General features: G+C 41.8%; 1 protein-coding gene across 2 annotated transcripts in view; it reads right to left on the bottom strand.

Moving 5' to 3' along the window:
* The window catches only part of RBM20 (RNA binding motif protein 20), a 100436-nt gene that overhangs the window by 87142 nt on the left and 834 nt on the right, over window positions 1-12460 (bottom strand). The window lies entirely within an intron of this gene.

Below are 12460 nucleotides of genomic sequence, written 5' to 3'. Positions count from 1 at the left end.
AAGTAGGTAATTAAGTTAAGAGAGGCCTAAAATTTCACACTCACATTCATACGCTGAAGCAGTTTAAAAATAGAGAGCAAGAACTGCCTGACTTCACCTTTTAATTTTAGCTGGGTGATGAGCTGGTCCCAAAGACAGAAAGGCACAGCAGGATTTTTTCTCAGCAAAGTGCCCTTCATATTTTTATGCGAAGGAAATGCAGTATGTTCTATTAATATCCTGCTGTAGCCCTAGATAAGTCTAGGCACCCTTTCAATCAGGAAAAAATTCTGGTTTGTTTCTTCAAATCACTTATACTCTCAAAGACATACACACAAGCTAGGGAACCTCCCGACTGCCCCAGCCACTTCACAGGCCAATAATGTCCCTACACGAAAAGACACTTATTTAGTTTCCCCATCGGTCACCTCCTGCGATTACTGAAGCTGTAAGCATGCCCCTTTTTCTCTCACAAGGAGGAAAAAGCAAACAACTGAGTCTGCACCTTGAGATAAGTTTAACTTCATTCCAATTTTAATTACTAGCTGGAAAAGAAAACGTTGATACCAGCTAGACCAAGACTACATCGCAGAAAGGAAAAAGAAAAAAGTAAAGTTGTTTGATGTGGTGCCAGCAGACTGCCTAGGCTCTCCCAAAGAAGCTGGGGAGGGGTACATAGGCTTTTCCCCACATAAAGGAAGTTGGTTCTTCTTCTGGGTACACCTCCCTCACACACTGCACCTTCCTGACATACCTCTGATTAACCTAACCCAAACACAAGCCTCCCCACAGCAGGTCCCGGCCCATCCAACACTGTTTCAGTCTGGCAACTTCTTCCAGCGGGACAGGGCTGAAGCCTTCCTGGTCAATAGCATTTCATGGAGAACTCTTCTGTCCTTCAGGGAATGGTGGAAATGGAAGATAACCAGCACACAGATTCTCTTTCCAACATATTCTTCCCAAAGTGACAGCTATCCCAGTGACGGTCAGATTCTCCCCAAAAATCTCAACTGTCTCAAAAGCACCTTTTTAACTAAGACTAATTTAGCTTGATAGATGGTTAGTTAGAACCTAGGCAGGAGCCCGAGTTAACCCTGCGGTGAACACAAGCCTGCTAAACTCTCCCCTCAACTTCCACTGTTCCATTCCCTTACTTGTGTTTTAAAGCACCAGCAGTAAGACTCTAGATTCACCTGCCTCCTCTTATGCTTAGCCTTTAATTATGGATTCACCTTAGGCTCTACCTGTAAACCTCTTACATGTGTAAATACTGGTCACTGATTCACTCCAGCCACTTCTGTGAATAAGCATTTGCAAATTTTATTTGCTAGGGAGATGAAATACGAGTTATCGCGAGTTAGCATTAGCATGCTGCTGGTCAGCAATTACTAGGCAAGGATGCCCTGCCATTCTGATCTACGGCCCAGCGAACTGCTTGCCCAAAAGCATAGGAGGTCTGTGGTGTCCTCTCAGTGACCTGCTTCCCATCTATTCAGTTCTTGAGGAAATAAAGCAGAGCACAACACTTATGCAGGTGAACACAGGAAGATGTATGTAGTTTGCTTACACCCATACACCTGGTATCTTTTGGTTTTAATCTTAAAACTGATTTGCAATTTTAATTGCTGTATTTTTTCCACAATACTACCCCAGTTCCAGTTCATATTAGAAGTTCCATATGTTCTGAAAACATTTTTCCATTATGAGATACAGGTGAAGGGCATTGTCTTTCCTTCCAGCTGAAGCATGCTTTGCATTTCATTTGTACATGTGTAATTAGCTCATTTACTCTTATCACTCTTAGCATTTCTAGTTTAAGTGTCAGATATCAAAACCGGGCCAGGCATCAACAGCACTCTACCCCCACCACAGGAATGACATCCTCCACTTGACTTCTTGCATTAAGTGAAGTTAAAGCACTTGAAACTAAGGATCGAAGAGATGTCCAATTCCATTTCTTTTACCAAAAATCCCTCTGTTTTAATCAAAGATGCCTCCTTGCAGGAAGGTTGTCAGCTGATATTTTTACCTTCTCCTGCTAAAGTTCAACACAAAGTTTGTAGGATGAGATCATCACTCACTGTATCACTATTTATAGTTAACTTACTCTGTCCTTATCCTAAGAAGACCCTAATCAACAAAGTTTATGATCCTCCTAAATTAAAATTTTAACATGAAGAAATTTTTGTTTGAAGGAGTTTTTAATATGAATGACATTTCTGCTTCTCTTGCTCTAAAAGCCAACAAAATTATTTGAAAACTCAGTTAAAAGACCACCACCAATTTCCTTCCTTTCCTTTTCATAAGTAATTCAGATAATGCTTCTCTATCACCCTCCTGTGTAAAGAAATCATTCATGGGTTATAGGTGTGAGAGGCTGGTTTTATGTAGCAGAGGATAAAGAGATTCAGTTTATCTTTGCCTCTTCTAAAAAGAGAAAAAATATCCCTTTGGAAGAATTTACCGTGCAGATGCACCCCTTCCTTCTACACAGTCCCTGTCCCTTCAGCAAGGTAATGCACCAGACTCCACCAAGTGGCAAGTACATCCCTGGCACAGCAGGTCACATTCCAGAAGGAAACATACAAACTATTCACTAATTGCTCAAATGAGCAGCCAAGTCTGAGTTTGCTACCAGAGCCCATCCAGCAGGATCCAAATCCAGGGGAACGACAGGAACCTCTCCTCTGGCTTTATTAGGCTGCCAGGTGGGGCCCTAGTATGTAAAAAACATTCTCCAGGGCTTATCAAAGATGCAGCATAGTCACTGGTTTTACTGCGTGTAGAGCAGTGAGCCTACAGGGGATGTGGTCTCAAAGCCCCGCTTCCAGCTGCTCCAGCAACATCGCTACCATCAAACGCCTGCTGCTTGCACCGCTGCCACCCACACAGTCCTGTTCTTAGAGCAGTGGTCGCTCCTAAAACCTGGTCACTCTGCCAGCCTCGCTACAGATAAAGAAGTACAGTTACCTGAGGGAATTTAAATTAAGAGGTGTCTTCCTGTCTGACAGAGTTATATGCGACTCTGGCATGTTTAAGCTTGAAGAAGCATTTTTTCTGCCTCCCTTGATGATTCCATTATTTCTTAAGAGCAGGGGCTGGAGGTGGGGGTGAGAAGTGATGTGCTCCAAGTCTCCTGAAATTACTGGAAGGTCTAACCCCAGATCTGGGGTCTCTTTGTCACAAGTCACACCCTCAGAGGGTCTCTGCCTTGTATGCTGGGAGCCAACCAGCAAGCCCTCCTCCCACACTGTGCTATTTGTACAAATTGCCAACTTGAAGGAAAAAGTAGATGCAGGGCTGGTTTGATTCTAGTGAGGTCCCCCGGCATCCAGCTAAGAGGTGAGAAAACTAAATATAACAAACTTAAAACTACAATTATTGTAGGGGAGCTTGCCAGAGCCGCTTTGAAGCTCCTAATGGTCTGCCGGGGATTTATGGATCAGCTGTGAAAATTTACTCACAGCTAAAACTTGCCAATCAAGTCCTCAGCTTTGGAACACTGCTACCAACTTTCACATAATACAGCTTGTATAGAAGCACCAAAGCAAAACAGTAGGTTTTAATGCTTCATAGAAGGACACACAAATGAAAAATCTATCATACTAAAGGGATCAATAAAAATGTGTGTGAAGTCTCTCTTCTGTGTGTTCGTATCTTTTTGTAAAAGGGTCTCATATTCTACAGAGCGGGAGGAGATTACAAACAGACCAGTGCCAAGTACTCCCAAAATGCACAGTAAGAGACAGCATGTTGTATAGAAAAGGCTACAAACAACTGTCTTGCAGTTTAGGGCGGATTCCCCCCGTAAATGATGCCAGCAATCCAGAAAGTGCTCTTAGCTGCTGATATTTTATGCCCTTGCCATATGGATTAGGATAAAATGGGATCTTCATAAAATTTATAAAAGCTCCTTTGAATATAGGGGGAAATACCACAAAATTGTATCATTACTTTCATGTTATTACGTTAAAAAAACTGCAGCAAACGTAAGAAAAAAAACAAACCAAAACAAAAATCCTGAGAACTTACATGGAAAACAAAGCAAGTAGCCAACTTAGATGAGAGATGTAAGACAGTGCCTTTTTGCTTCCAAATGCTCAGCACAAATTGGAAGATAGCAGCGATGGCCACCTGTAAGAGCAGCACTGTGCAGAGGAGCTGATGGGCTCTTTGTACCCTCTCCGCCTCCAACTCCACAAATCCCTACAGATAGTGAGGCTTTAACACTACAGGGTATTGGTTTTAAACCATGTCAGACCATTAATATGCTATTAAGAAGCACAAAGGAGCATGGATCCATACTCCTCCCTGCACAGCTCCATGTTCTCTTGTAAAAGAGAAGCTTCAATCCTGGAACACATGGTAACTTTCTATTATTTCTTTGGCTTCTGCTGTATTGGGTCTCTCTTATCAGCAACTACTGCTCTTAACACTTCTGTGCAGGATTCCTAGTCACCTAGAAAAAAAAAAAAAAGGGAAAAAAAGCAGTAAATAGTCATGAAACCTGGCAGACTTAGATGATAGGATCTGACTCTCTAAAGCCTTACACACATAAATAATCCTCGTGTATGAATAAAGTTTTGGAAGATCAGTCTCACAGTATATACACTATATCCAAATAGGAATTTAGGTCTTACTTAACACTGACCATCAAACTGGCTTGGCCATCTAACATATTTACATACTATATAAGGCGTGTTGATTTATTCTGCACAGGTAAGCTTTAACCATCTAAACAAAATTACTAAATCACTTCTAGCCCTTGCAAATTTCCATTTTACTCTTTTTTTTCTTTTTTAAGGAAATTCAATCCTTTAATATTTTGTACTGCAGAAAACCTACAAAACCTAGGTTGAACAGCAATGATCCCTTGTCTTTTAGAAGTCTGATCTACCAAAGATACACTGATGTATGATTGACTTAAATTTTTATTGTCAAATTTGAAGTAGCTGGCTAGCATTTTTTACTTCTCCAGGAGCTATAAGAGAGAAGGTATGTTCAAATAACATTCAAAACAGTAGAGAAAATACATTAGTTGACTCAGATTCAAGTACCACAGAACATTTATTCTTTTGTTTACACCACTTTACCTGTGAACCTGTTTGCCCATGCTGCCAGCAGAGGTGTCTACAAACACCATCCCAGTCAACCACTGTTCTGTATTACTTACAACCGTATTCACCTCTAGGCACACCAACGACACTCTCCTAAGCGTCATGCACGTCAGACCAACCTGAGGCAAGCCTCCGGGACCATCTCAAAGAGAGTCAACAGAAAGATGCCAGCAAAAGGGTGAGCTCTGCCTGTAGCGTGAGGAGAAGGTGTTGCGACAGGATAGATCAGTGACCTTGAATGAAGCGGTAAATAAAGAAAAGAGCCCAACGCTTGGTCGTCGTTTGGCAGACGGTGGAAAGCTGTAGGTGACCTTACAAGAATGTGCCACGAGTGGGGCACAAACGGATGGCGCAGAGCACATGGATAGCAGGGGTGTGAATGTTAAGATGTGTTAATGGAAGGGTTTGGAAGATAAGAGGAGCCTAGGGCTGACAAAAAAATCCCATCCTAGTTTGCTGATATTTCTCTCTACGGTCTTAGGAGACAAGAGTCATCTTTTCTCCAAATCCCATCCTCAGTCTGAATTGTGCATAATCCCTGACAAAGAATTTTATAGGCAGGAACAAAGGAAATCTCTGACAGTCTCTGGAGTGGCATCCAGACCGCAAACCATGCAAACACACATAGCTCTGCAAGATTCAAATAGAAGTAAAAATGCAAGAGCAGCTCCTGCACATTTCCAGAGAAGCGGCCCTAGCTCACAGGCACCATCAACTCACACACCTCCCCCGTCCAGGAAAAAAAGCCACAATGCACAAAACTGTAATTTTTGACACTACTAAATTCAAGACATTTTACATTGCCTGAATTCTAATACACTGCAGCCTACTGTATAGCTGAGGCAAGCTAAGGCTAGGTAACATCAGATGCCTTTGGTATCTCAAAAGCCAGTAAGCCAGGGAAGGGACCAGGTGATGAGAAGTCTGCCAGGGAGCAGCTCATAACCTGCCCACAGTACCATTTTCTCTGTCCATCCTGGCTGGCAGATATTACTTAAGGGAACAGGAGTTAAACACTTCCTTATCCTGTCCCTGCCTTTGCCTAGTAAGAAGTATATGCAGAAGTGATGAAGCAGAATATTACCCCATCCCTCTTAAAGCAGTCACCATCATTAAATTTTGTGTAATACAGGCTTTAGAGTTAAAACCAGGCAGGAGATGGATTACACTTCACCACCAGTATAGCTAGAGATCCGTATCACCCCCAGAGTCAGGATGGGCTCACGGCATCTTTGGAGCATTCTGCAAAGGCTGGTGAGACGCCTGCATGCCTTTAAACAACGGAGGTGCCGGACGACAAATCTGAGCAGCATCATCTCGTGCAACAGCCACACAACGCAGCTCCACCCCAGACCCGCTCACTGCCTCTTCGTCTCATCTCCCAACAAGGACATGCAGAAAACTAAACGAATCCACCTTCCTTGTAGTTCCGCAGATGCATGAGATACATACACAGCTTGTAGTACAATTAATATCAGTTAAACTCACATTTCACAAGCTTGCATACACACACACAAAAATGCAGTACGCCTGCCACAAAATAATTGCCTGTGCACTCATAAATACTGATCCTTTAAGAAAACAAGCCTTTGCCCCTTCTTGCAACAAAATACCCAAAGCTTTTATTTGGCATTTTTTCTAAATAGGCAAGAGGCATTTGTTAAACAGGCTAGGCTTCAGTTGTCAGAACAGGACAGATATTAAATGTTTGTAAAACCCAAAGGGGCAGGTTTTCTGGCTTCAACCAGTGTGTCAAGTGACAGCTTCGCTGTGACGGGTCATTAGTATGACAAAGAGAAAGCAGCTGGACATAGAGGGGCAGAGGCTAACAGAGCAATTACATCCTTAAGTCAACTATAAAATGTTACAAAGGATGAAGAGGGGGGAAAAAGCAGGGAGTATATTCAGGGGAATAAAGTAGGTCTGATAGAGTGTCTAGCTGCAAATCAGATCAAAGGGGTTCGTTGAAATTAAAAAAAATCAAGACAGCTTACTCTTCAGAAACAGCAGATTCTATTTGAAGGAGTATTTTAAAGTTATTAAAATTATTATTTCATGCAAACAGTACATTTTTTACCCTCCTAAATAAATTTCTGCAGTCCTCTACGAAGTAAATATATATAAATAGATATAAATATATCTTTGAAGATATATGACATTTTGACAGTCTCCAGAAAGGATCAGAACTAAACGGTATTAAGGTTTTTACCCAACTCCATTTGCCTTTCCTCCAAATTGGGTCAGAAAGATTTTAGCATCATCACCACAGACCAGCAGTAGCTCAGCAGGGCACATGTAACTACTCACTGTTAGCTTCAAACGGACAAGAGCTGAAATAAGAGGAAAACCAAACGAACACAATTCCCAGTCTTCCCATTGATGGGAACAGTGGTATTAAATTTCCAATAAAAAGGCAACATCCAGGCAACTTAGCTCCAGTAAGGAGGACTCTATTGCCACGTGTTGTGGCCCAAAACCCCACTTACTACATTGCTTCTTAAAAAGTACACATTACTTAATTTTTTACTAAAGTTGATACCACTGCTGTTATCTCTCTCTCGCCACTAAAATATGTGAAAGAATTTTTACATTTCTGGGCAACTAAGTATTGACTGAAAACTGACAATACAAGCCAGATTACATGGAGAAATTTGCATGCAAGGCATTCCTTCTAAATTCTTTTTTCTGACCCCTTTCCACTTTGTACCTCTGTGCTCTCTCTTCAAGCCGTAAATTCTATTTTATTGTGCTATTTTTCCCAATAAGCTGTTGGGCTTTAAATGAGAGTTTAAAAAGAAAAAAAAAAAAAAGAAAAAAACCTAAACACAAACGATTTCAAGACAAAGAAATCCACACTTCCAGACATTTTTGTTTAAAACCAAGAACATCCACATGATTAATTCGTCTTTAAGCTTTGGGTCACGCCTGATACACAGGAGGGGTCACCGGGTTTCCATCAAAACAGACAATTTAAAAGTATTTCAAATGAGAAATGTTAAGAAAAGGAAATGTTAAAAGAGAAATTTTAATTACCTGACCTGAAGGTAGTTATCATGGCTGATGCTACTTTTTATAAGCAACTAAACTTAGAAGTGAAGCACCCCCAGGTGTCACCGCCCCTGCCCCTCCCTGCACACACACATTTGGTGCACACATTTTAAGCCTTGATTTTAATGTCAGCTGAGGTCTAGGACAAGTCTCAATAATTACACAGAAGGAGCCAAACACTGGCTGAGAAAACTGAGGTTCCCTCGCTGTGTGTTTCCTAACATACTGAGACAATGAATGGGAAACACAAGGAGGGGTTTAATAACCCGGGTTTAGTTCCCACATTCTCCGGCAAGTCCCACACCATGCAGTCTGCTTTTTCAGCTCCTGTCCTTGCTTTGGTAAGGCTTCTCAGCTAAGACAGCTACAACACTTTCTGTTTTGTTTTTGTGCCTGTTCAGGGCCGTTACAGATGTTACAACACAAACTCGATGAGTTTTCAGGGCTCTGTTGGGTAGGGAAGCAACTCAGATTTTGGAGATGTACTTTAAAAGGCAAGTAAATATGGAAAGCCTGGATCACTAACACTAAGAAGAGAAACAGTAAAACCAGTGTTTCTCCTAATGTCCTCTTGTTAAGTATCACTTTAGCCTTTGCCATATATGCCAAACTATTTGCCATGACTAATGTATATAATGGGAGTACATTTCATATTTTATCTCTCCTGAGAGACCTCGAGTTGGGGAAAAAAAAAAGAAAGAAAAAAGAAAAAGAAAACCCCACACTTTACACAAAATAAACACACAAGGAAAAAAATCAAAAAGCACTTGCTGAAACATAATGGGTTTAAGCTTAAAAAAAAAATAAGTTGGAGGTTATTTTTCCCAAGAAGTTTCCTCCTCACTGCTACAGGAAATAAAAGACTCAAAGCATTCAGCACCAGCCTGCTTACTCCTGTCTGCCCCCAGAACTGGCACAAACTGATGATGACTCGGGCGCAGATGTTGGAAATTCCATCTTCCTTCCAGAGGAGCTCAAAATCTCCAGGGCACAACCCCTTAGAAAAGAAAAAATATTAACTTTGGTTTTCCCCCCATTGTTTTAAGACATCTTTATTAAACTTGTAAACCAAACGCATACTCCTATATGAATACAGGGAGCTAAAAACTGCTCCATTTCCACTGGACAGATATTACCCATGACAAATCTTTAGAACTGAAAGCATGCAACCAGCCATTAAAACAAGGAGATTGCATTTCAATACAATTAGGTCTCCTATAATTATGGGGTTTACTTGCAGCATCTTTTAAGCAAGAACTTTCACAGAGAGCATTCTTCATGCAACATCTTTACATTTAGCCCACAGCCACCCCTCGGTGCTTTCAGTTATTTCCAGACAGTTGCTCCATCAGACTGCAATGAATCACACACCTGGAATTATTAATAGGAGTCTCCGCTCTCCCATGCTGCTTAGGCGCTCCAGTCAATCTAACAGCAGGTGCTAAAATTTGTCACACACTGACCTGTCATCTAAAAATTTTTCAATGCCACCTCCAAATTATAAACAAAAATCATCTCCTCAGAGCAGACTTACCTAAAGAGAGGGAAAAAAAAAAAAAACAAAAACGAAACAAAACAGCAGTTCCAAAAACGTATTAAAACCTTCCTGTGCAGAACAGGTATCTGAGGTCTTTTCAAAGACTTCCCATAGGCGTTTCACTTGCTGGCGCTACCGGCCCTGCCCTGCATTTCCACTCCTGCCCCACTACCGCAGCAGGAACCAGTGATGAGCACCAACCAACCCCATCACATCGTCCTTCTCCTTCTTCTCAGTCTTCTGCTTTATTTCACATGCAAGCGTATGGTTTTGTAAGTCATCCTCCGCAGTGTGTAAATTCAGGTTTCTCTTCCCACCAGCTTTTCATTCTCAGCTCTACAACCTAAGGGCTTTGACTGCAATAAGGCTTTTACTTTTGGAAAATAAGAAGTATTTTCCCATCAAACTTCACAACTGCCTGCACAGATAGAAAGCTTCAACTGTTCTGTAAATCACAACCAGACCTCTATTATCAACTGAAATGACGCTGTCACTCCGGGGAAAAAAAACCCATGAAGACAGCGTATTTCAATTTATATCTTATTGTCTTCAAGTACTATCAGCAAGGACTTTCAAACTAGGGATTTGGTGATATTTTAATATTAAAATTACATTATAAATCTTAAAGCAGAGAAGCATTTAAAGAATATGGTACATGCTACCTGCGTTGCACAAGTTCAGCCAATGTGGCTGCTACCAAAAACATTTCAGATCTTCATTTTTGCTAAATCCTTGCTCTAATCCTTTTCAATGCTCAGTGTTCACAGTGAAAGTTTACCAGCTGCCCATGTAGGAAGTCATTTTTAAAAATTCTATTGGTCTTCACCTAACAGCTCTAAAAATTTCTAACAATAGTACTGGTGGGGGAAAAGAAGGAATCCAGAGCACTTTTTATGTTTAAATGGTATAAGGAAAACCAGAAATGTTGAAGCAGGGAGATCCAGTTAAACACCCCACAATATTCTGACCTACACCGCTCTGAATTAGCATTCTGTCGCTGCACACTTGTTTACTGAGGCTCACAAAGCAAAAAGACAGCGATTGTTGGCAAAAAAAAAAGTCAAGAAAACCAAAATGCTCGGGAAAAGAGGTCAATGTTTTCTTCCCTAGCGAAGAAACTGCTACTTCATTTTGTAGGAGAATCACTGCTTTCCTTTCCATCCTATTTTGCCGGTCATAATACCTGTCCTAGCACATTAGAAATAAATTCAAAAGAGCAATTTAAGATATCCCCTAACACCTCACTTCCTAACAATCACCAAATATCCAAGTTATTATCAGTAAAGCAAAACATAATTTGCCTGTGTTTCCAATCAAATACTGGGTGAAGATTTATTAATTATCAGGTAAACACAGAGGCGCACACCAAATTATGCCGCATGATTACAAAACCGTATGATCAAGTTGCAGGACCTTAGATGGAGATGTTCGACATTTGCCATTCTGTGTCACATTACCATGGCAAAGAGCGGCCAGAGCGTGGCACCTATCTCCTGCCATTAAAGATAGGCTTGAAAGGAAACCATTTCAAGTTTTCCCACCTATAATTTGCTAGCAGGCGCAACTGGCAAAACCGCACTGCCTTTGCACGTAACACGCGCCGCACTAGAAATACAGTCCTGACGCAGTCTTGACAGCTTCACCCATCTGACTGGCAACATACGTCCACCTGAAGCCTCCATAAAAGTGAAAAAAATAAGGGCCATCTTTAGAGACCTTAGTTTAAAACTGAAGACTGATTGTGAGTCAGTGTAGATTACCTTCTGGTTGCACAATGCAGCTGCCCAGCAGACTTAGGAAGGGACCATTAACGTTTCAGTTTCAACGCAAACTCCCAAGCCTGTACTTCCAATTAGGAATAAAAATGTGGGTAACAAGAACTGTTAACGTTTTCTCGAATAAGTTACGAAACATGATCTAAAAGCGAACAGACAAAGAGCAAACCAAGTATCAAGAAATTTAGGGGCCACCCCCAACAGCAACTTCAACAGTCCAGTTTCACACGTATTTATAAAAGATAACACAATTCCTGACTTAAAGTAACACTCATACTCCAGGTCTGCTGTAACGTTAAGGCGTACATGCATATATATATATTTATACACATATACGCATGTATTTTGCAAATACAAGCGAGAGAACTGAAAGCATTTCCTCCGTTAGTTACATTGTTGGGTTTTGTTGACAAACTGACGGAGGCGATGCCTTTCGTAAGGGGGCTGTGGCAGGAAGCGGCGCGCGCCCAGCTGCGAGGCCGCCGCAGCTCAGCAGTGCTTTGTCATGCCGGCGCTTCGCTTGAGGCCGAGCACGGGCTCAGTCCCGTTGGTGGCCTGGGCCATAATGTCAAAAGCGTTTCTCAGCCCACGCCACTGCGCCGCGCCCAGCGTCCCGCTTGTCAACTCAAGCGGCAAATCTTAAAGTAATAGAAGGCGATTCTAACGGCTCCGTAGCGGAGCGTCCGCTAGCAGATCTACTGCTCTGGTAAAAGCCCCTACCTCTTGCAATATGTTACAACTTGGGGAAAATCAGGCACAGTGCACACAAGCATCTTGAACCAGCACCGATCCACTTCTGTGTTAGTTACGCTTCACGTACTAACTACGGAGTGATCAGGTCGTCTTCAAGCTTCTCGTTTAACTAGAAAAGTATCGCTCACGCCACCACATCTGTGGTGCAAAAGTACTTTTCCTGCTCTCTTCCCAGACGGAAAAAAACGAAAGAGCAAAACGCCGTTAGCATCCTTGCCCTCGTTAATAAGCCTTCCACGCACGCACAGGCT

The sequence above is a fragment of the Phalacrocorax aristotelis genome, chromosome 12, assembly GCF_949628215.1.
Source record: "Phalacrocorax aristotelis chromosome 12, bGulAri2.1, whole genome shotgun sequence".
Classification (NCBI taxonomy): Eukaryota; Metazoa; Chordata; class Aves; order Suliformes; family Phalacrocoracidae; genus Phalacrocorax; species Phalacrocorax aristotelis.
The sequence above is the reverse complement of the archived record's forward strand: the minus strand, read 5'-3'. Positions and strand labels throughout refer to the sequence as shown.